At 37.5% G+C, this 25,413-nt stretch overlaps 1 protein-coding gene across 5 annotated transcripts in view; it reads right to left on the reverse strand.

Annotated features, from left to right (window-relative positions):
• Window positions 1-25,413, reverse strand: part of LARGE1 (LARGE xylosyl- and glucuronyltransferase 1) — a 354,153-nt gene that overhangs the window by 288,952 nt on the left and 39,788 nt on the right. Inside the window, exon 1 of one of the 5 annotated variants that reach the window (XM_074826501.1) lies at window positions 10,297-10,380. The exons of the other annotated variants lie outside the window; for them this stretch is intronic. The gene's annotated coding sequence lies outside the window, so the exon portion shown is untranslated. Of the gene's footprint in view, window positions 1-10,296; window positions 10,381-25,413 lie in introns of those variants that run through there. 5 annotated transcript variants of the gene reach the window in all.

The raw sequence follows: 25,413 nt of genomic DNA on the forward strand, positions 1-25,413 counted from the left end.
AGAGGTATTAAAACATAACAGAAGAGTCCAAATTTCTTTTCAGAGTATCACTGAGAAATCAGCATGCAAACTTCAAGGAAAATTAAGTACTCTAGCAAACAGTTAGGTAATTTAAAGGTTAAAAATTACTGAAAAATCTGTAACTACCTGGTCATTTGCTTGAGAACAACCTTATATGCAAACTTTTTTTCTTCCTTTTTGACATAATCAAATGTTTTTAGAGTCTCCTAGCTCCTGTGGTGCAGTGGAAGGAAACACAGGTGAGAGCGCAGTAAGGGAAAATGGAGAAGGAACTGAAGAGGAGTACGGTACTGAAAGGGGCTTGATAGATGCTCTAGCCCTTTGCCAGCACTCCCACTTAGGTACAGAGACTAAGGGGTAAGGACACCCTAGGCATGACATAAGCACTGCAGCTAGCTAGAGCATTGACAGAGTGGTCTTTCAAACAGTCAGTCTTCTATGATCTCCCAGCAAATAAGAGATAGTTATCAAAGGCAGTTCAGCTCTCTGGGAATGAAGACACTGACAGACCAAATCCATAATGATCCCATTCTAGCTGCCTTCATTGCGATAGGCATAGTTGCACTGCACAGTGGAAGAATACACTGGAACAGACCAGCATATTTGTTACTCTTATACAGTGAGTTAAAGGATTAACTATTCTTCATATCAGTGGTGAAATCTTTGGCAAGTGGCACAGAGTGGACTTCTTTAATGTTATAGAAATTATACAACAGTATCTCCCAGGGTTTAGTGTTGGTAAGCTTTGATGAGTTTAGGAGTTTAGTGTGTTTGCATGCAATCCATCCACATGTAGCTCCTGCATTTCTTATTCAACCTTCAGTTCTGTCTAGCTTAAGCAAAGGAAGAAACTACACGCTGTCTCACAGTGCTCGTGGTGATGTTCAGCATGTGTATGATGCTGATGCAAGAGGGTCATATAGTAATCTCAAAGGGCAGACTTAAAATTGTGTTGCAGTGGTGGCAAAAGTCTTAATATTAAATTCTGAAAATTCAGAAAATTCACATCTAATACTATCTATTGCAGCTATACATTATGGGGTTAACTTGCAAGATCCATATTTTTAGAAAGCTGGGTGCATCATTCTTATCATGGACATTAAAACAGCCCCAGCTAGTATCACAGAATTCCAGACAGTTATTTTTAATTTATTCCAAATTCTTTTTTAAGTGGTGGGAAGAGAAATGGGTAATACCGGCAGTTGTTTCAACTTGCAGTACCATGCCTCCCATTATGCCAGCTGCTGTGGGATCAGCAGCCAGCTTTCTGCATGGAGTAGAAGACACCTGCCATCCGTCTTCTCCTTCTCTGCACAAGCTCTCAGTGCTAAGAAGATGGTGCATTCTGTTGCTGGAAGCTTCTGGGAGAAACTGTCTGCTGCTTTGTGTGGGATAGCAGACAGTACAACCATCGTGGAGATCCCAAAACATAGATACCACTTCCATGACTACCGAAGTCAGATTACTGTGATTAAAAAAAGGCTGGTAACTGCATACAAATATTTTTAGCTCAAATTTTTGGCTCATTTCCAGCTCAGTTCAGTAACTGCTGGAAGGCCATACTTCCAACAGCTGTTGAGATGATTTTTTTTTTCTCTTTTCTTTTTAACAAAGCTTTCAAATAGTGTAACTACCTCACACAAGCATTTTGACTATGGTATATTCTAGGCAGCATCTTCCACTAATAAAAATCAGTGACTGCAGCTACACTAGTGTATGTCAGAAGAACTTCTTGTCCATCTTTACTGCATGTTTCCTGTGCTTTATCCCTTCGCCCTTGTAAGTAGCAGCAATAAATGTTGTAGCCATAACTCTCCTTGACAGCACTGTATTTAAGGTTGCACCCTTTCAAAATGTGTCTTGGAGAGATGTACTTCCGGCATGGATGGAGCTGTCCTTCTTAGTCAAGGGAATAGAAAAGCATTTGAAACATAAACCGCTCTGAGCACAGGAAAACTCTGCTTCTGTATTCCATGATGAGACAAGGAAGCATGAACCATAAAGTGCAAACTATGGGGCATGTTGCGTGGCATCACGGGTGTGCGCTGAATGGGGATGATATCACAACATGCAAGAACACAGGCAGTGTAGCAGTGGAGATGTTTGCCTTAGGGAAATACCACACCATTTTCATAAATGATGCATCTTCCATATGAGGTCCATAATCTTCCATTTTCAAATTGATCCAATCTGTCTCCTGTGGCAGTTTCTACCAACTACTGTTCAAACATTCAGTGGAAAAAGCAACTACCTCACAAACATTGTCAACGCAGTTCGGAGTGTTGGCCTTGAACCTGTAAATAAAACTGTGCATGTGTTTTCTTCATCTCCTACCTTAAATGAAAGACTCAGTATTACCTATTGTCAATGCAGCCCTTTTCATCAGCTGTGAAAGAAAGGGAGAGCAGAACTCCCCATGAATCATCAAAACAAGCCTGAAAATACACTAGATCTGGCCCTACACAGCTATACTTTCCAGCAATGCAACTACAGATTGAGACCAATCCTTGAGAAAATGTTTTCTTACCATTGAGGCAATGCCACTGCAACGCCAAAGCTGAAGAGGAAAAAAAAAAAAAAAACGGGGGGGGGGGAGGAGGGGGAAGAAAAGAACAGTCAGGAAAAAATATTGCTCATGTTGTGGTTTACCCCAAAACCATGTTTGACATTTTATAATGTTTTTACAGCCATGTTGTAATACTGCTTGAAATTTGTTTTGTTTTGTTGGTTTTTTTCATGTGAATTGCAAACCTCAGTAAAAAACTAGACCATTTTTTTCTCCACTGCTAACAAGGCTGTCAATTCTAGAACAGGAGTTAGAAAAAGGTACACCCACCGCGACATCTCTAATGTTAGGTAGAAGGATGATGAGGTGGGTCCTTCCTTCAGAATCCTGGAACCACAGCAGGTACCAGAATTTGTTTTTCTTCATTTTCTACAATGTCTTATCCATTCTGATACTAAGAAACAACTTCTTTCAGAATAAAACTACAATGAAGCGGCAGTCCAAATACCAGGACAAATCCACAGCTTTGATCCGCTGAAACTAAGAGAGACAAACTGCCAGTGCCTTGACCACATTATCAACATATATATGATCCACCTAGAATTTATGAGATGTGTTTGTTTCAGTCTTCAAGAAAGTAGAAAGAAGTATCATGCACTCTCCAATATCAAATTGATTTACTGCATTGAAATCATGTGTCATAACTATCAATATGTGGCCACAAGAATGGCCAAGACTCTACGTACATAAGTAATCGCTGCAGTCAGTTCCCTGTCTAAAGACCAGATCAACTGGGATATAAACAATCAGCAATTATTTAGTAAAAATATTTATATGGGTATTCAGTCTGCAAAGATTGAAAACCACAGCCTGCTTGGCACAGGTTTCCATAAGGTCCCAAAACCATGATGTTAGTAAGGCACAACTGCCAGAAGTGGGAAAACAGAAGCCCTCTCAGAGAAAAAGATAATTTGTCAGGTTTTCTTTTAAGGAATTTTTTTTCCAGACAGAAAACATGGATTGATACCGATAAAATTATTTGCAAGACAGGAAATTCATTCAGGACTGTGACTTACCTGGTTACAGTTATTTCTACAAAACCTTCTAAAAATAAATATATATGCATATAATATATACATGGAAATATATTAACCTTAATTTACTTTTAATACATGTATTTTTGTCCACAAGAGAACAGTTCCTTCTCACACCCCAATGCCAGGGCACTCCTACACCTTATCTTTGAGAATGTTGGGGGGGAACGACACCATCCTCCTTTGAAAGGATAACATCTAGAACAGGCGAGGAAAAAAAGACCAACTTCCCTCACTCAAATGATATCATTCCACTGCTAACAGAAGTAGTAAAACAGCCATCTTCATCTCACTCCTGTGCTTGTTCTTTCTGAACCTTGTCCTAATTAAAGATAGCTTTAATTTTAACCTGTTCTACACCACAGTCAGATTTGGGGCATGCAAATACAAAGACAGAATTGACATACAGTGGCTTTAGCCTAATCAAGAGATACCTGGTGCTGCAGGTTAGAGCAACACTCCCTGAAAATCCCAGAGCTTCTCTTGTAGCAGCAAGATGCACAGCTGAAAGAGCAGCAGCTGCCCCAGAGTTATTTTGGGGGTTAACAGAGATTGTTTACCATATGTGGAGACCAGATAAATGACCATCCAACTGCCCTTTCAGTCACCAGGTTTCAAACCTGTCAGTATTACTATGCTTCCTACAAACAGCTCATCACAGCAATTATCAGTTGCTACCACAGTAGCTTGAATATTGGTAAGTCAAAAAGCCCTATTAAAGTAAGGTTCAGCAAAGCTAATGCATGCGTAAAAAGCAGCTGGACTCCTTTGAGATGCTGCTGTACTTGAAAGATGCTATACTGAAAGGCTTAGAAGAATGTCTGTGTAGTCACTCTCTTCCCTCCAAACCTATGTCCAGTCCTCTGCACTTGTGGAACAAATATTAAGGCTTAAGTGGAGAATGAAAGGCCTGCATAACTTAGCTCCCAATCCTTCTCTCCGTGTATTTCAAACAATGGAATTACATATAAAGGGGGTAAAATCCTCTAAAGTCAATAGTAGAATTCCCAGTATAGGAGCTGGGAGGATGAAATCCATGTTCTTATTGCCTTTGTTTTTTTTTAATAAAAAAAGGGAATCAAGTAAGCTATTTGCATTTATCTCATCATTACTGAACTATGTTCACGTGCCAATAAAGTCTTAAGTTGCTGGGAAGTCCGATAATATTATTTACATCTAATCAAGGTTGAACAATCAATGCTTACTTAAAAATCTCATGTTTCACAGCAAAAGTACTCAACATTTTGAAAAACAACCAAAAAACTAAAAAATCATACTGTTTTGCAACAAAATTGATATACAGCTATTGATATACAATTGATATACAATTGAGAACAGCTCTTTGTTGACAATTTCTGAGGCAAAATAATTTCATATCCACTGGATCTCCTCATTATGTTTCTAGTCTATCAGTAGGTAAGAATTTTAACCAGTTTAAGAGCACAAAAGAATAAGCATCAATATTAACAAGGGGAAAAATACTTTGTATACACAGTCACACATATATAATTTTTTTATTAATCACTCTCACTTTACAACGTGAGTATGAGCTTGCCTCTGGCATCAGACTATATATGGTGTGTATTTTAAAATATTCATTCCAAATGGGTGTCATGATTAAAAAGTCTGGTTGCATAAACAACTAGGCCCCTGTGTAATCCAAAGGGTTTAAAAGCTCACCACACATTCCAGTCCACAAAGAAAATAAAAGATGAACTAGCACAAATGAAGACAATTCTAGCTATTCATAAAAACGGTAAAGAATTTAAAGTAATTCTTAGGAAAAAAAAAAAAATGTGTTGGAGTAAGGTTCAACAAACAAACAGACAAAAATACTTCCAGAACACAAAACGGAAAACAAAACTAGAATAACACTCTTAGAAAAGTATTACAATGTTCTCATCCTTCTTCAAAAACACATACCAGGAGCAAAATACGCACTGCTACCTTGTTAAAACTGAACTTGACCTGTGTTTTTAATTAGTTTTCCTAAAGAAACAAAGCTTGTGTAATTACTCTTTGTTGTCCCTAATAACTTCTGTATCTATTGGGCAACTTCCACCAAATTTGAAAGAACGTATCCTTCATTCATTCTCATATCATACAAAATCAAGAACTATCAAGAGGGAGGAACATCTTACCCACATCCTTACAGTGGAGTCTTGCCTCCTTCTGAAACCATCTGTTGAAAGGATTCAGTCAGCCATTTATATTTTAATTTTTGGACCATCTACCCTATGATTTTAACAAAAATCATACTAGGAAAGGTTTTGCACTGTATCTCTGTAATTTGCACACACTTCTCAGGGTACACAGATTAAATAACACTGTGAAGCCGATAGTGAAAAACACAAAACAAAACGTGCATATCGCTAATACACATTTTGTACAAATTTTTGCATACAGTGCACAAAAACTACAGTGACTTTTCGAATTTTAGACATCTGCAATCTTATAAAAATTCATTTGAGGCTTTGTAAACCCATTCATTGGAGAATTGCTATCCAAAACAAGGGCCAAAGAATCAGCTAAGTGCGATGTGAGAAGCTGGATGCGCTGCACTGACAGAGTAAAGGTTATCCAAGCAACCTTCATTGTATTTGCCCAGCTTCCCAAAACATATGAAGAAAGGGTTTGTTTGTTTTGTCCTTATGTGAAAATCTTCCATTTCCACCTTAATATTTCTTAAGACAACATATAAAAGTGAGATCTCCAGAAATGCCCAGTACCAGCCTAGCTTTCCTCTCACTGAAAAGGATGACTGTTTTCCTACTGACTTAAAGGGAAACAGAACAATAATAAGCACTCTTAAAAACTATTGTTCTGAAAACAGCATTTTGCTCACAGTTTTATTCCAAAAGTGGTATTTGATTTCCAATCTTAATTTTCAAGTTGAAGTCTCCCATTAGCAACATGAAGTAAATACATAGTTCAGTGATTATTTTAAGCATTCCTATGGAGAAAAACACCTTTACCATTTAATTGTCCTTCTCCCTAGAATCATTGATTCAGAGCTGTCTATTAAATCAAAGGGAAAGTATGAAAAAGCCTGTCAGATCCGCAGTGCAATGCATGTATATACATACATATTGTTTCATTTAACACCTTTATAAAAAACAAAGCTTTCCAAAGAAAAAGTGGCCTGAGCCAAAGTCTATGTCTTTTCTCAATGTATCCACAAAATCATGTAAGAAAAATCGTAAGTCTCAATTTTAACCAATACTTCTGTTTTAGAGCTATCCACATTCAAGACCGATTGTCTTGCCTGCTTCTTAAAAGCAACTGAATTTTTGAAGATTAATTTTCTGCAACAGCTGTTCTGTACTTACCTAAGACTACAAAACATGGATTCCTTCCCCCTGAAACATACATATTGCCTCAAAAATGAAGCATCAATTCCTCTGCTTACTCCCAATCCCATCTCATCTACCCCCCACAACTGCTACTCATTACATTTTCAAAGCAATGTCATCCCCCATACAGATAGGAAACCTCAGGCAGAGATCATTTAGGATCATCAGTGAATCTAAACCAGAGGTGGGATCAGATTTAGGAGGAAAACAAGAACCATGTCCTACAAATCATGTCCTACAAATAGGTGTACTAAACCACACCTATTTTCTTTACAGTCAAAAAGACAGTCATTAGTTAGTCACATGAATCCTACAGGCAAGCATAAAAGACTACCAGGAACTCTCCTGTTTGTTCAACTGTTTCACATCCAGTTCCCACCCAGTCAAAAGGATGAGGCCTACATTTATTCACATTCTCTCTCTCTCCCCTTTCCTGTTTTCCTGATTCTGGCCACAACCAGCACTTGGAAAAAAAAAAAAAAGAAATTATTCAAGTTGTCCAAATCAGTAAAAAGCCCTTGATAATTTCAGTAAGTTCAAAACAGGCAGGAAAGGAAGGATTTAGTTGCTGTTATAACTGGTTTCTACTAATATGGGAAATATTTTCGACCTACATAACCTACAAAAATCAAGTAACCAAAATTCATCTTAAATGTTTTCATTTCCAAATAATCCAGAATTTCAAAAATAGGAACCTTTTAAATAGCATCCCATTATTTGGGTGCATAATGCAAATTAAAGTCTTATTTGTGTATTAGCACCTCCAACACCATCCATCGATCCACCTACTGAATCACAGAATTATGCAGAGATGATACAGAGAAACATACACACTTCATATTCTGTCTATACACAGTTTGCACTCATATTAAATAAAATATACACACCTGTTTAAGTCTACCACCCTTATGTCAATAAATGGCTTAAATATTTTAAAATATACACACTATACATAGTATAGTTTTTGGAGCAGAAAATGTAATCCCAGAAGACATTAGGTATTCCATATATCATAAGCACTTTTAAGAGAACATCAACAGCTTGTCCACTTTGGGGGAAAAAAGAAAGCAAGTCTCCTGAGCCCAATTATCTCAAAATTTGTCCTCTTTCATTCAATTTTATCATTCAACTAGCTTAGAGAAAGAAGGATCTGTCGGTTGAGATTCTGTTGACCAGAATGCTAAGACAATACCTGATTCTTATCTTAGTTTTCACCAAATGCAGAGTAGATCCAGTGGTATCAGTCAGATCAGTGTTAAATAGTAACAATGTAAGTAAGAAAAGATTCAGATAATATTTAATTCAGACTCCAGAAAAAGTAAGTCCTTTATAAGTCCCCAGAATCTTTCTCATTTTTTTTTCCCTAATTGTCTAGGAATACCTACAAGTTTGTCAGTCCTTTACTCCTCTTGCCTGAAATAAGATTCAAAGAAGCTGGATACCTGATTGTATCCAAAGAAATGCTTTTTGCCTGCAAATATCTAGCACAGACAAAAGGACAGCTCCACTTTTATGTGGATTGAGACGGAGAGACATAATCAGAACTTGTCTGTCCTGCAACACACAGCTTTCTGCATCACCTTTTCTCCTCACAAGACTTTTCAGAGCTGTATTTTTAAAATTATTTGTGATGGAAAAAACATAGAGGCTTTCACTTCTTCTATTAGGTATGATTGAGACCTGAAGTGGCTGCAGATTTGTTTCCTCTGAAGGTCTTTAGCTTCATTTCTTGCAAAAACTAATGTTTGTCTCAAGGTATTTCCCATTCATAACTCCTGGCAAATTTCATCTAAATTTTACAGAGCATCAGCAGCTTCAATAGATTAAATTCTTGCTAGTTTTGTGGAAATCAGCAACTAACAAAGCATAGGAAGAGAAACAAAGTGAGAGTTCCCAGTGAAGGAAGGTAATTACACCTCAATCTTTATCCAACACTTTAGCATGTGAATGGGTTTGCACTAGCCACCCTGTCTGTTGTTAATTCTCCAGCCAAGTAAGTAGGTGATATTAGAGGGATCGAGAATGTTTTGTAGAGAGGTAAATTAGGATAACAGGATACATTTCAATAGAAAATCAGTCCTCATTAGTTCAGCTGTTTATGAAACAACCTGTTTTACATTTTAAATTCCATGCTCAGTGTGCTATTGAGTGCTGTGGTTAGCAGAACAAATAGCGTTTTGACATTAGAAGAGATTGAAAACTGAACCATTGAAGAAGAGGGAGAAATTTAGTCAGAACTATGACAACTCTTTACTGATATAAAACCCAGAAGATCTGTAAAAGAGGTATCAGACAGCAGTCTGAAAAGCAACTAGTTGAGGGGTGTCATTATGAAAGTGGAGATCTGAGCTTCCTCACCGTCCTGAATGAATGCCAAATCAGACTGTCAGGAAGAAGGGATTCAAGAACTCTTTCAGTTCTTTTACAAGTTCAGGGTTTAAAACAGATTCCCTCATACCTTCTCAGAAGACGAAATTTTCTTCAAAGATGAACTTAATCACATCAAATTAAATAACCCAACTATCCAGCTAAGGCCCTAAACATCTGGTTCTTTACATCTCTAGCCAACTAACATCGTAACTTTGTAACTTTAATTTTTCCTGTTACCAGGTCAAATGGGAAAAAAGGTAAGAAACCTCATATTCTCTAAGAGCCGCAATGCTTGTCCATTCTAGGAAAACATGCAACCTTACGAGGGAGTTCCCTAAGGTAGAAGTTTTCACAGCAGACATGAAAAACATGATCTTGAATCTTAGAATAATTTGTTCATTTGATGATAAGGATCAAATATTTAAATGTCTCATAGTCGAAGAAAGTATTTTGGGCAACATGATTTAGACCTCAAGGATGGTATACTATATTTCCTTTCATGTACACAGCTTTTCCCAGTGCTTTGCCTATTCTCTTCACAATACACTTACAAAGAGCAGCATACCACTCCTCTGCCTCTATTTCAATACCCAGACTAGCCAAAGCAGTACCTCCCCTCTGCTTATTTTCCAAATTACATTCGCCTTTTCTAAACAGGTTATTTAGAGTTCTGGATGTATAGCACTGCAGGTAGTATTGCACTACAGAAATATATTGGGTTTGGTATTTCCCTATTTTGCAAAAATACCTTTCCTGATCCTTTTTAAGATCACATCTGCTCTCCTTTAGGATTACATCATAGTCACAGTTCTTAATCATCTTGCAGTTGACAGTCATGCCCCATTACTTCTGCACCTCAGTCATTTTCAATCAATAGCATTTCCAACATATAAGAGAGCATTACAATTGCATGTTATGGGTGTGATCTTTCACTTCATACTATGCATCTTACTTTTCCGTCCAGTGCTCCTGTCCACTATTTCAGTGCTCCACACCATCAGCAACTTTCAGCTTTCTTAGTTTTCACGCCAACTTCTACAACAAGAAAGCATTAAAATATTTTCAAATCTGATCTTTGAGGTACTCCAGCATTCTTCTCCCTCCTATCTAACATTCTCTTCAGCATTACTTTCTGATTCATTGCAGCTATTTCTCTTGCCCACATTTCATTCCTTATTCTAAACTTCATTTTGTTTTGACTAGTGTTACCCTATGCAACAGTACATCAAACGTTTTACTGAAATCTGGATAAATAAGGACTCCCAACCCTCTCTAATAAATTAGTTGTAATGTTAGATAGCAGGTTAGAGTACTACAACTTCTCTCTGATAAACTCATAATGCATTTCATCTCATTTGCTGTTCATTTCCATGCCTGTAAGCATCCCCTCCCTCACAATATGTTCTAAACTAACGCACTGAGATCAAACTACAAGTTTGTAGTCTGGCAGATGTCTCTGCCCCCTTTTTAAAAAAGAGACACCACAGATACCCTTTTCCAGCCATACAAAACAACCTCTTATTTGACAAATTCTCAAAAAATCCTACCCAGTGGATTTACAATTTCATGTGCTGGTTACTTCAACATTCTGAGGTAGGGACTATCAGGTCTGTTCAGTTTCAAGACATTAAATTCTGTGCGGTTTGCTTCCACCTCAGAAATGATAATTTTCATATCTATATATACACTCCTTCCCAAGAGCTATCCTGCCTTCCCCTACGCGCCCTACATTATCATCCTTACTGAAAACAGCAGCAGAGCATTCATTTAGCTTTCAGGACAGATGCAGATTACCTTTAATCACCACCCAATCATTTCTGTATGGTGTTTTCAGTTTTCCTTTCTCATCCTCTCATTACATTTAGAGTTACAAAGCTGTTTACTATGTGTTTTGACTTTCTTTAAAAAGAGATCTACTCTTCTGGATTGTTGACAAACTTGAGCGCTGAATGTGTGTTGAAGGATGTTCTATAAATAGGAACAATCTCATTCACCAGTGGGAATCACTGAATTAATCCCAAAAAAAGAGAAGAAAGTTTAAGAACTTGTGAAACTGGCACACCCTTCAACCTGAAAAGAAAACTGGGCTATGGAGATCCAGCAAAAATATGTATAAAGAAGTAACAGAGGAGGTCCAGCTGTGAAGCTTTTAAATCCACTGTGTTTTTTCATACATAAAGCTGTATCTTCACATCACTGGCTTTTAACAGCTTCTGTTCATTCTTTCATGGCAGTGAATATATGAGGAAAATACTAACATGTGAACTTGAATGTTTCAGAAAGCAGTTGTATTGCTGCAAGGTACAACTAAATAGATTAATTCTCAACTGTGACATATGCACAGGCAACCAAGAGGCAAGTAGTTAACTTGTACCAACTGCTGAGAAACAACCAGTATATATGTTTGTTCCTATGCTAAAATGCAGTAGGTATGAGGTACTTCACCCCTCAGTTGAAAGAGCAGTAAGCTACCAGAGAGATACCCTGTTACGGAGTCAGGGTTACTGCACAGACAATCAACACTGGCAGCTGGCATATGGTATCTTACTATCCGTATTAACCTGCTTAAGTATCAGAATCCTCTAAATCTACAAAGAAGTTATTTCCCCCCATCCAACCATTTTGGTAGCCCTCCACTGGACACATGCAAGTATGTCCTTCTTGTGCTGGGGAGCCCAAAACTGGGCACAGTACTGTACATTCAGTCTCACAAACACTGAATAGAGGGGAATAATCATGTACCTCACCCTGCTGGCTGCCCTCTTGCTAATACATCCCAGTATGTAATTGGCCTTCTCTGCTTCAAAGGCAAACTGTTGACTGATAATTCAATTTGTCATCAAGAAGGGCCCCCAAGTCTTTTTCTGCAAAGCTACTTTCTACCCAGTCTGCCCCCAGCCTGTACTTACTGCATGGATTAATTCCATCCCAGGCACAGGACTCTGTATCTGCCTTTCATTCTTCCCTTCTTGACTTCTTTCTTGTTTTGAGTTCTTTCTTATTTCCCACTCCACATCCACACTGTGAGCCACAGGTAAAGAGAGAATGAGGTGTGACCTTCTCCTCCTTTCCCAGTTTTGTAATCAAGGAATTCTTAGTCATAACATGTCTATTCTATACAAAATATGCATACAGCAAAACATAACTTCCTTCAAACTCTTCAGCTATCAGCACACTGCTCTATAGACTGCTTTTACCAATCTTACTTTCCCTTTCAGAAATGCTCAGGTTTCATTGCAAGATCTTGAAATGACGTTCAGAGAGAAAGAAAAAAAGAACACCCTCTGTCCATCTACTAACAGTTTTCTTGGCATTGTGTCTTAGCCATCCCTATTTTTTTATTTTCCCATTATCTCCACAATGACGAATAGTAATTTGGTCTATTATCAGGAAGTGGACATAAATTTGGTCCCTTATCTCAGAATGCAATTCCAGATTTCTACTAGTGCTGAAATTTGATCCTCCTTTCTGTTTTAAAATCAGCTACATTACCTTGATTTCATAGCTAATGGGGGTGGGAGGTGCCCTATTTCTGAACATGTGCTATTTACAGAACAGTCTCATGTCAGTGCTAAAACACAGGAGGGAGTGAGTCATCTGTATCCTGTACATGAAAAAATAAAATGATTGCTTCAGTACTTATAAACCCCTTGACCAGCTCTTCTATTCTAGCAACATACCAAGAGCAACACTGCTATGCATCACTTGGGTAAGGAGCAAACATGAATTTTCACCCTACCAGGCATGCCATATGTAGAGCATTAACTTAAACTGGGGCAAAGAAGATTTACATAATAGCTTTATACACTAATCGTATAGTCTTTGGACCTCTACAGTTGGCAAACAAAAAAAATGGTGCCCTATTTATCAGGATAATTACTCAGGGGATCCCATAACACCAGAGAAAACCTATATAATAGCAGTATAACTTTTTTCTCCATTCTCAAAATATCTTTCAGAGTCTAGAAAGTAACATTATGGAAAATTCTTATGTCTTTCACACTGTCATCCAAATACCCTGTAACAGACACCCCAGGGAACATGCGGACTAATCTGAAGCAGTTCAGAGAAGGTAACTGCAAAGAATGGATGCACTGTCTACAGGCTTAAGTTTGCTTGTTTAAGATTACTTGTTTGGGGAGGAGAAGTACTGTCAGTGAGGAATACAGCAGTGTTAATATAACCCAAATTTAGTGAACCAGGTCAAAAACAGTACAAAATCCCCAGTAAATACTCATCAAAATTATTCTAAGAACAATGCTGTAATCACCAAGACTTAAAGATTATTTATCTTTAAATTGATTTGCAGATTACTCAAAATGAGGAAACTGCAGCATTGGCTGAAGAAAACAGCCTGCAGTATGCTAATCGCACTCAGCTTTGCCAAGCCACCTCTGTCCTGATCTGCAATAACTCTTCATTTCAGTTACAGATCTCCCTTGAAATGAAGGTTTCAGTTATGCCAGACAGCATAGCAGATTAGGGTTGAGAAAAGAGGTCCAACAGGATGAAAACATGTAACTCTTTCACTTGGAGCCTTCTCTTGGAGTCAAATATTACTGTATTGATCCCTTCCCAAAGACAGTTATAGCATTAAAGGCAAAAGCTAAAATTTAACAGGATCTTATTACTATTTACTAAACACAATCAACTCATATGACATTTGACAAACCACTGAAAGAGATGACCTCTGTCCAAGCAAACTTAAAGTATGAAATGAGAGATATATGAATTAGGTATTCAGCACAGTACATGCAGTGAAACTGATAGATTTTAGTTTAATATATGAAACATTATTCTTTTGTTTCATGCACACAGTGACTGGGTTGCAGAGGATGTATGTTTTAAGTAGGAATTCAGTCAAGAAAAACAAGTTACTGTTTGCAAATACGTATAAAGTAAGAACAGCTTTCTGATGCATTAGGAGAGAAATAAGGGTCAGCATGAAAAAAGAGGATAATAAGCAAGAAGAACCTACAGTAAGGCTGCAATGCAGGGAGGAAGAGAACAAGGAAGGCTAAAAGTACAGGCAAAGACTATCACCAGCACCCTGGCATACTGCTGTCAAATGTCTTGATGACTGTTGAGTAGCTCTGAGCATGGAGGATAATTAAGGCACTTCAGCACACGAACAGTTGTTCTTTTTTACCTCAGTGGGACTATTCATGGACTTAGAGTTAAGCATAAAATAAAGGATATATGCATGAGGTAGAAACCAATCAGAAGACATCACAAGTAGTTTTTCAATGGAGACAACATATCCCCCCACTGGTATCCATCCGAAGACAAAGTAGGAAGCTGTTCAGAAGTCTTGCAGGAACTTTCTCCTGCGTAAAGCTAGATGGTTATTCTTTATTCAGATAAAGACTTTCCTTCCCTTTTCTCCATAACTATTGCTTTCAAATTAGATTAGTGCAAGCCACACCTTACAGAATCATAACTTAAATATGCATCATCCAATTTCTGTAGCTATACCTCCAGATCACAACTATGAGACTCTTATGCCCCAGTTATGAGCTGTATCAGTGGGAAAGCTGTGACTGCAACACCCAAGGTGTGGATAGCAAGAGGTATGCCACCGTTTAATTCCTATCACTTCTTATACTTCAGTATTGCTGTTGTGGCAGGTCTTGCTCCAAGCAGCTGTCCACATACAGAGTCATTTGGCTTTCAAGCCTCAAAGAGTCACTGTCCATCTTCTCTGAGGAAAAGGTGGGAGGATGAACAGAAGCATGACACAGTCAAGTCTGGCCCATGAGCTGCCATTTGGATGTAAGTCACATAAAACAGACGAGACAGAAATTCTACCACTGACCATATGTAGCATATTTTTCCTACCTGCCTGCTGATGTTAGAAAACAAAGTTCTAGACAACCAAGCCTCTGCTTTTTCTAAAAAGCACTTAACCACACAACACAGGTTGCATATGCAGGATGTTCACCCTGAGAGGATTTTCTTTCCCACTCTTTGGGATCTTCTTTCCTGTTTTTCCAGATCTCACTGTCTGGTATGCTGGAACTATTGTTCTAAAATTCTTGGTGTACAACCCACAGAGCAGACACTTTTTGAGCTAGTTTGTGCAACAATAATGCTCTTCAAGAAGGTTAAACTGGCCTCAAATCCAATACCTTGACAATCTTGAGTTGCAGGGGGCTACTGACTGGATTTGGGTGGCTTTATGGAATAAAAGAAAAAAAGATATTCAATCCCAAATGGATATGTCTGAAATATTCTGTATTTATTCTTTAGTTAGAAATTCATGATATTTTTCATGCAAACTATCCAGATGACGAAGTGCTACTTACTAGAAGACACAGAAGTGAAGTCCTTCAAAGTACAGAAACAGAAAGTAAAGCTTAGTGAAAGCCTATGGAACATGTGAAAACTTATATTCCCTTTTTTCATTATTTTATTATACCCCTTCTTTCCAACTTTGGTGATATATACGGACCTCAACAAGCACTAACTTCATAACAATGTCTGCCATCTCTCTGTTATCCACAGAGAAAGGATGAAAATATATTGTACTTTCTACTCCGCTTTTTTACTGTGGAAAGAAGCATGTTTTTATTGACTCATATAGCATCATAGAACAGACCAGGTTGGAAGGTACCTTGAAAGATCATCAGGTCCAAACGTTCACAGGAAAGGGAGCCTAGATGAGATTACCTAGAACCCTGTCCAGTCACAACACAGAACTAAAAGTCACATTTTAAGAACATTCTAAGAACTGTCACCCAGTAAGAACCAACGAAGAACAAAATATGTTTCCCTGAAAATGTATCACTAAATGAAAACAGGGAGCAATATTTTAAATGTTCTCCTTCCCTCATTATCTTATGCATTACTGATAATGCTGTAATGGATTCAATAGTATTTACAAACCAAATGATTAGAGACTTTATAAACTAGTACAGCATAAACTTAAATATCACATGTCACCAAAACGGGATAAAAGAACTTATCGACACCAATGTGATGTAGATAAGCAGACACTCCTGTATTAACGGCCGGGTGCGCAGGGGAGTTGTCTCACCAACAACGCACACCTAACTCGTGTAACATGCTGATTATATAGGATACAGTAATACATATTAATCAAGTTCTCATACATAACCATGATAATTCCCATAACTCATTTTCTTATTCCCACCCCTTTCCGGTCATGCACCCTCGAGTCCTGAAATGAGTCGGGGGGCTGCTTTTGCGACCACCACTGACTACTGACCTAAAAGAAAGACCCTCCAATGCCCTTGACTCAAGGACTTTGACTCACATTGCAATTTTAACATGCTTCAAGGCCCTTTCACAATGCAACTTTTAGAACACCTGGTCTACAGGGCAATAAATCGTCCTTACTGAACAGTCTAACGATGGTACCTGATCTAGCAGCATAACCGGTTGTATGGTTAAAATAAATACAATATCTCTATAACTTCCTAAAACATTACACCATTGTCTTTTATAAAAACCGATATTCCTGTGAAATTTCATTTAATTGATTAGTCCTAATCATTCCTTATCAAAAAATTATCAACTCAAATTAATAACAAATCAGTAACAATCAGTAACAAACATATTACTAGATAAACTGACAGTAATGGGAAATCCCTGTGACTAATTTTGGTTAAAAATCAATCTCCATTATAAAAGAATTTGGATAATGTGCTAAATGTGGATAAAGTGTGCTACATTGACTATCCTTGTTAAAAACACAAACAACAGATCTCATAAACAGCAACAGTAGTAATTGGCTGGATGGTTTCAAACAAATTAAGAGCATAGCAGAAAATCCCCCTGAAAGGGAAGTAGGACTCGTGGATCCAGAATCTGGCAGGTAAACTCAACTCATAAGAGAAAGTCCAATAGCCTTCTCTTGCTAAACGCAGTATGACAGAATTGGTGATAAATAAGTAAGCTCTATTTTGCAAATTATTGAATGCAAAGCAAAGTACTGTGGGCATGTCCCACACTGGTTTACATACCACTTCACTGACTATGTTGTTTACTGTTTTGTGAGCACAGACAAGTCCTTTGCTTGTCCACAAATTTTCTTCCCAGAATAATTCTGCTTCTCAGTCCAAGATATAGCTGAGCTCCTAGTCGCTGTTCTGAATAATAGGCTCTTTTAGTAGCTCTGTACTATTTAGTTTTGCAGCTATTCAAGCAGCAGGACTTTCTAGAAATTGCCATTTCTCCCAAGGTTGAAATAAAAAACATACCTGCATTAGGAAAAATAACAAATTTCCCCAGAAATCCTGGATGGACTGAATGTGCCAAGTAAGTATTGCTGTATTATAACCAAATATCAATTTAAGTAAGGAAGACCTTACATAGCTCAGCAATTATTTTCCCCCCTTGTTGTCTAGAATCACGCAGTTTCCCAGAATCAGTTTCTATCCTGAAATACTTCTTTCCAAATGGCAAATCATCCAGGCACAAGATAAAATTTAGACTTTACCCATTTGTTCAACTCTTCCAGAAAGCTTTAGGTAAACAAATATTCATTTCTCTATTCATCTCTCTTACTCTCAACATTGCATTTTTCTTGCGTCTGTAAACAATGAACAAGCTAAAGAATTCTCCTCTTTTCTTTCCCACTGAAAAAAGTAAAAATAATGAATAGTTACCATGGGAGAACCAGATGGCCACCTGACTAACCAAGGGCCCTCCTGAGCACACACAACATTCTCATGCCAGTAACACCGAAAGAAATAATGCGCATTCCCTGGAATAAGCTCCCAGGAGATGGGAATGCTGCTGTTTAACTCCTTCAAAGGTAAGGATACTAGAAACATACATGAAGCTGTCCTGCTACCATACACTCCTGGGCATAATCAGTCAACCAGGAATTTTCCTTTGGGAACGGCAGACAAGAAGAGAATGCGATCACTGCATAATATAGGAATGAACAGGTCATGTCAGCGAAGTAAGGAAATAACAAACTTCCTGACCTGCCAGGCAATTTTTTCTCTGAAAGATAACGGATAACATGTAAGAAATAGATGTACAAGGACCAACACATAATGATATATCTGTTTTCTATCACAGCTATAAAAGTTCCTTTGGGTTGGGATACATGAACGGTTTTACATGATTTAAAAAAACCCAACAACTGAGTTGCATTTCTACAGCTCTTTTACAGTTTTTGAAGTTCAGAGTAGGTTCCTTCCTAGGGTCATGAACCATAAAGGGTTAAAATGTGGAAAATAAAACACATTACTGATAAATGGTAATTAGTGCTTGGTCACCCCAGGAGCTGGTCTAACTTGCCACACCTCCGGCTGCCCAAATTTTAGAGCAATTCCAATTATAGTCAGATCCTTATAACAGACAAATACTAAGACAATGCCACTCAGTATTCAGTTTCCCTACATTCAAAAGTGAACAGCTCCTGCTAACAGAAAATTTCAAAGATTTTTTTACGTAAAAGAAAGTGGCTCTGAGCATAGCCTGCAAGGTCCAGCAGGCCTAATAGTTTTGTCAGTGGCAGTTATGCTAAGAATCACTGAATTTAATACTGTCTGTTAAGGCACCTGCCTTTTCTAGGTTTATCAGCTGGGAAGAACAGAACATCAGGGCTACAGTTCAGTACTAGGATGAAAATTTTTAAACAGAGGAACAACACACATGTATTCATGACTGAAATCAAGGAAACCAAACTGATCTCTTTAATATTCTTTATGTTCTGTTGAGTTCTTCACATGTCCACCTGGGTTCTTTACTCCTACCCTACAGAAAGTTTTCCACCTCCTGTCCTGCCGAATAAGGTGTGTTGTTACTGACTTGTTAACTTGCATTTCCCTCTGCCATTACTGATAATTCACCCAACTTCATACACAGGATGGCTGACAACTGTCACTGGTCTGTCATGTGTCTATCTCTTTTCCTAGAAATTCTTATTGCTGTCTGCAAGGGCACTTGGTTCTCCAAGATGGGAGTTAACTCATGTAATACTAGAAGGGATTTACTTACTTCAGTTTTTGCAACTGTAAAACATAATTTTTTCTTTCTTGCCCTTTTTTATCACCTCTTTTTAGGACAATCATATTTATAAATCAGATATACAGAAAGGATATTCAATAAATCTAGACCATGGGCCTGAAGCAGTGTGATGATAATGGCAGATGACTGATAGGTAAACAGGGGAAGATGCTGAAGACAAATCATTGAAATTATGGCTTTATTGAAAATCTCAAAATATTTGTTATTTTCTTTAACATAAAAAACTCAAGCAGTTGGATTAATGAGCAATTTCAGTTTCTAAACATGTCTGTATGGTATGGCTCTGAACATACCACAAAAATGTAACCCATATGTCCCATAAGGGCTCTGAACTAAAAGAAAAATAAAATACAGCCTGCTTTAAAAATAAACAAACCCATATGATATTATAAGATACGACTCATTATTTTTATTTTTTAAGTAACTGGTGTTGGTAGTGAGAGTTGTGCAAATAATTGATACTTAGTCAAGTATCTGAGCTTCAAAAAAAAGTTCACTTGAGATCAAAGGAAAAAAACTTGAAAAGGTCACACTGAATGGGAGGTATGTTTGGTGCTCCTGCATACTTGCAGGAGAAGATGAAAAAAAGGAGCCCTTTTGTCCAGTAACCCAGTGCATTCACCCAGGATGCTAGGAACACTCTCAGCTCATTCCTTCAGTTGAAGCAAGCTGACCATTCGGCTCCTGTTGCACACCTATTTAATATACCAGAGCGCCTCATGTTGATGCTGTTTTACTTTGCATATGTAGTTCAACGTCCACTCAAGTAGGAAATAAAATCTAGGAATCCCACCTCAGAAGGGAGCAACACAAACCATGGAGAAATGCAAAGTTATAGGTCCTTCTATTCTCTTGGTATAGCAAAGAAAAACAATCTGCTCTGCAACGGTCATCACAGTAATACTGGCTGCAATCTTAAATCAGCTTAAGCCAATCTAAAACTGAACCATCACTAAGAACTGCAGTACTGCCTTCCTTCCTGCTTCAAGTTTCCTATTTCTGCAAAACTTGTGTGAATGGAAGCAAGGCTGCCTTTTAAGAGTTTGGCACAGTACACTTCAAAGGAAAGTGACACAACAGAGATGGATGGCCCAATTTGATTGACAAGGTTGCATCCAAAGTTGCTGCCACCAACTGCCAACAAACTGCTGCCTCAGTCACCAACTGGAGAAGCTAAGCCTCAGCCAACTGATTTTGAAGGCAAAGAGGTCAAAACTCCTTGCCATACTTATCCATCATCTACTAGGATACTATGACAAACTTCAAAAACAGGAGAGTCCATTTTTTCACAAACTCTATTCATAAATCAGCTTTAAAGGCTCAAACACAAGTGGTTATTTCTTTTACCACTTTTATTATTTTGTTTTTGACAAAGTTATTTCTCTCCCTAGTACCGGTAATAAAAATTGAAATTAACTCAACTCAATTTTATATACTTCCTCATTTGTGCTTTACCAAAATGATTATATCAAACACAGAACAATGTCTACCTCTTTCTATGAGTGATATCACTCTTGATTTCACATATATTGAATATGCCAGCAGAAGGAGCATAAATTTTGTGTGGATACTACAGCAAACTTTATTTTCTGTGATTCAATAATAATATTTTTCAACAATTGAGCTGTAGTAAAGAAAACACATGCATACACACAAACACACATACATGCACAAGCACACACAAACATGCACCTGCACATACTATATGGAATCCAAAGAATATTCAGCTTCAGCTTATAACAATTAGTAGTATAGCTACTGAGACTATTTAACAGTCTTTTAAAACTTTGCAAAAACTGGAAAATATTTCTTATTCTGCTTGTGCTTTCGAAATTGTTTCCATGACATTCCATGTCACATATTTCATTCCATTAGAATTAAGCTGTTTGAATTTAGCCATTTTTTAAGATACAAATAGTTACTTTATTGATATTTATGCAATTTAATTACTATGTAATATTTTACTGTGATCAGCATTTACACACTACACAGCACCTATGACTGGGAAAGCCTTTACTATTCAGAACAAGGAGATTCACAAAAGATAGAATCCCATTCCAGCATCATGTTTTATTTACCTCCTTAAAACACCAAACTCGCAACAAGTCATGTTAGTGGAGAAATTTCCTTAAAATAGCGTGAATATGCCAGTCTTCAACTCACCATATTCTTTACAAATTCTACCTCTGCGATTTACTGATGTAGGATACTGCATAAAGAACAGTTGATGAGGAGTTTACACACCCTAGCAAAAACTAACAGTGTTACCTCTGAACTAGCTGAATGTACAAAAAATGCATGACAGTGGCACCAAGGGCTAAAGGAATAAAAAACAAGAGAGGTGTGCAGATCATGTATTTTTCTCAAAAATAATTTATACATGCCAGAAGGAGGGACAGTGATTTGCTAACTTAAAAGTGCCTTCTATATGCCCTTCTCTATCCTTCTCCTTTCCCGTACTTAATAAGCAACAGCATTTTCTCATTCCTGAGAACGGTCAAAACTTAACTTATTCCTGGGGTTTGACCAGAACAGAAACATCCAGAATCCAGATGAGTCTTTATTCCCTTCCTCCCTCCCCATCTTCAACCTCTCTTGCCCTCAAGCATGGGCCCCCAATTCAGAAATCTCCTTCTTGGTACCACAAGGAAGAGCTAAAATTGAAACAAGGAAGTACCTACACGTCAAAGATCACACTGTTATTTGACATCTCCAGTGTTATACTTAGAGAAGCATTTACATTATTTTTAAGTCTCCTAGGTGATGGTGATTTTTCAACCCTGACCCTCAGTTTCTACAAATCATATAAACTCTGCACAAAACCACTAAATGAAGATCTGTATTTCTCTTGAGAAGTAACTTCTAGCCTTCACTACAGCAAAGAAAAGCTTACAAATTTGAATCTTAAAAGATTAAGAAGGCAAATAATAAAGGCCCAGTACTTATTTCCATGGTTTTGAATCCTATCTTTGCTCTTTGGACAGAAAGCAGGGATGCGATTCTGCTTTCGAATTCTTGAATTGACAGTAACACCATAAAAAGAAAAATGAAAGCCTTCTGCTCATCGAGACTACTGTGGCCTTGCAGTAAGAATTAAATCTGCAGACTTAGGTTATAGGGATAATTATTTTGCAGCAAACTAGATTCTTGCTCAACTCAAGGCAAAAAGAAACAGATAAGACTCCATTCCTGCAATGTGAAATTGCCCACTGTGAGTTTGGTTCCAGCTGACTACTTTAGGAAACTGAAAAAATTTCTAGTTATATATAAACCAGAAAGAACACAGCTTGAGCTTTGAGATCCCACCCTGGAGTTTTTCTGTATTTTACACCAACTTACTTCCAAGCTCAACAAACTTGTTCTAGAACTCATTAGGGAAAAAGTATAAACCCATTAATATCACTTTTACAGTCATTTTCTGGACTTGCCTGCACTTTGTAACATTTATTCTTCACATTTCTTACTGTAGATTTACACATTCTTAAAAGGGATTATTGTTTAACAGTTCTCCTGGACTTTCTAGAAACAAACCAAACATCAGATTTTCCACATTTCCTGTTATGATAGGTCTTCCATCAATTCAGAGTACACCAAATTGTTGGTATCTTAAAGAAATACCCAGAAGCCCTTGAAACCAAAGGCTAGACAGCTACAGCTTTAATCCTGGCAACACATTTTCAAATGCTTAACTTCATCAACAGCAGTCCATTACTTGCTTTACTGAAGTGAATGCATGGTTTGTGTGTTTGCAGAACTACAACCTAAGTGAAGAGGAACTGCATTCTGAATATTTTGTTATCTCAGTTGTTGCAGCTCTTGCAATTACTACAAGTTGCCTGATATTTTTCTTCTTCCAAATAGCAAGAGCTTTCAAGATGACTTGAACCATAACACCTCAAAACCCCAGATGCAAATAAGAAGAATCTCTTTAAGAATCCTGTGGGTTTTTAGCAACCTTCTGATTTTAAAACTGACACAAAACTGCGCTGCAAGGACTGATCTCATTTCTCAGTTGGATTCTGACAGCAGCTGGGGAACTTCCATGAAGTGTAGTATTTAATAATTATTGCCAGCCCCCATTAGCTCTGTAAATAAATAGAACATTACAAAACCTTAAGCAGAATTTCCTAGCAAAATGGGAAGTTGTGTTTCTTTTTTCAATTTAAAAAGGAAAAAGGATACACTGATGGAACAGGAGCAAAACCAAGTGTCATTTACAGTACTATTTGTTCAAATTTTACTTCTTCCAATCAAAAAGATGAAAACATACATTACCATATATTACACTATATTACACTTCTGTACTCAACTGATACAGACAAAATACTGAATTTGACTTGATATTTTGCCCTAATTCCAACACTGTCCCCACTTCATTATACTCCTACAAATCATTTGGAATGTGGAAACAACAGCTGTTCTTGAGACAACATGAGACTCAAACAGCTCTTTTAGACTTGAAGATGTGGAATCCTCCACAGAAGAAATAAAAATACTGAGATGTCATTGTAAATTACCACACTTGTCGAATTCAGTATACAATAACAAAATATGAAACATCACACACAGTTAATCAAGACTTTTTTTGTACAGTGTTCTGTGACCAGCCAAGTCTAGAAACATTCAGCAGAAGAGTGTGAACACACTCGAGACAAACTTTTCCAAGGCCTCCTACGTCTTGAAACTGGGAAGAGAACGCAGATTAAACTTAATCACAGCTATTCAAAATTTAGCTTTATGTAGAGTTTCAGTTGTTTACTAAGGCTGCGATTGCTGACACTCCAACAAATATTTAAATATTGACAGGGCACTACTCAAAACAGATTTATGAAGACAGCTGATGAGATATTAGTGATGAATGACAATTCGGAGCTTAGTGTTTGCCCATTCTGCTTTCACGATCCCAAGAACAGTGGCACCATTTCAAGTTTCTTAGAGATCAAAGCAAGAAATACAAATGCACATTGTCCTTTAGGTGGAAAAATAAGAATGGACAAAGAAAACTGATTTCTTCTGTAAATGCTTCTTTTCCATATCAGTTTTAGCTTTTAGACAAGGTCCCATGAAACCCAAATATACGATATAACCAAAAGCTGTCAGCTTTCCCATCACTGTAGATCCCTTTGGTGCTCCAGAAATAGATTTAAACTCTGGACAATTTTTTTTTCCTTGCCTTTCTCCCCCCAAAGTCTGCCATGCACACAGTCCTGCCGAATCCCCTGTATTTGAAATAGATTTAGAATCTCCTTTGTGAATTCCCCTGTGGTAAGAAGAAAATAAAAAGACATTATTTGAATCTTTAAACACGTATTGCTATGGCAACAAACATAATTCAGAACTTTTAAAGCATTTTCTAATGGGAAGTATTTATACAGACAAGTTAGTACATGGCTTCAAACCACTCAGATAAGTGCAATAAATCAGGAGGGATTACTGATGAAAAAAGGCAAATGAATTTCAAATATAAAAGGTTTAAACCACTACTGATTGACCTAGTACTTAGGACAATGATTACAGAAATTCTTGCTTTGACCAGGTGAATAAAAAAGCATGGCTTTGGGCACTGAGGTGTAGAAATTTCTACAACGATCAAGCAATGAATTCAAATAAGAGAACTGTAAAATGGCACTTTCTTCTCTGGTTTGATCTCCCATAGTGTTTACAATTATACTTTAGTGCAACTTTCAGTGGCACAGAAACTCCTCAACTTTCTTAACTGACAGATTAAGATTAAGAACAATGATGTTTTTCTAGGAAAAACAATGGGCTGTGACTCCAGATGAATTCTATCTATAACTCTGGGTCAAGACCTACACAGTTTGGTCAAATCACAAATGTTGCTGTTTCCCATCTGTATAATGAGATAATACTAGCCTTCCCCTGATTTTTCATCCAATTTTCCTTTTTATTAGGTCATGAACTTTTCCAGGCAAGAACTCTTTTTACAACATGGCTGTAGGGGGACAGTGCACAGATTTTGGTCAGAATTTCTGTTATGATCAGTAGGTTTCAAACTGTGTATCACAGTTAAAAGACTGGTAGTAAACTAAAGTGTTCACTGTGG

The sequence above is a fragment of the Strix aluco genome, chromosome 5 (genome assembly GCF_031877795.1).
Source record: "Strix aluco isolate bStrAlu1 chromosome 5, bStrAlu1.hap1, whole genome shotgun sequence".
Taxonomy (NCBI): Eukaryota; Metazoa; Chordata; class Aves; order Strigiformes; family Strigidae; genus Strix; species Strix aluco.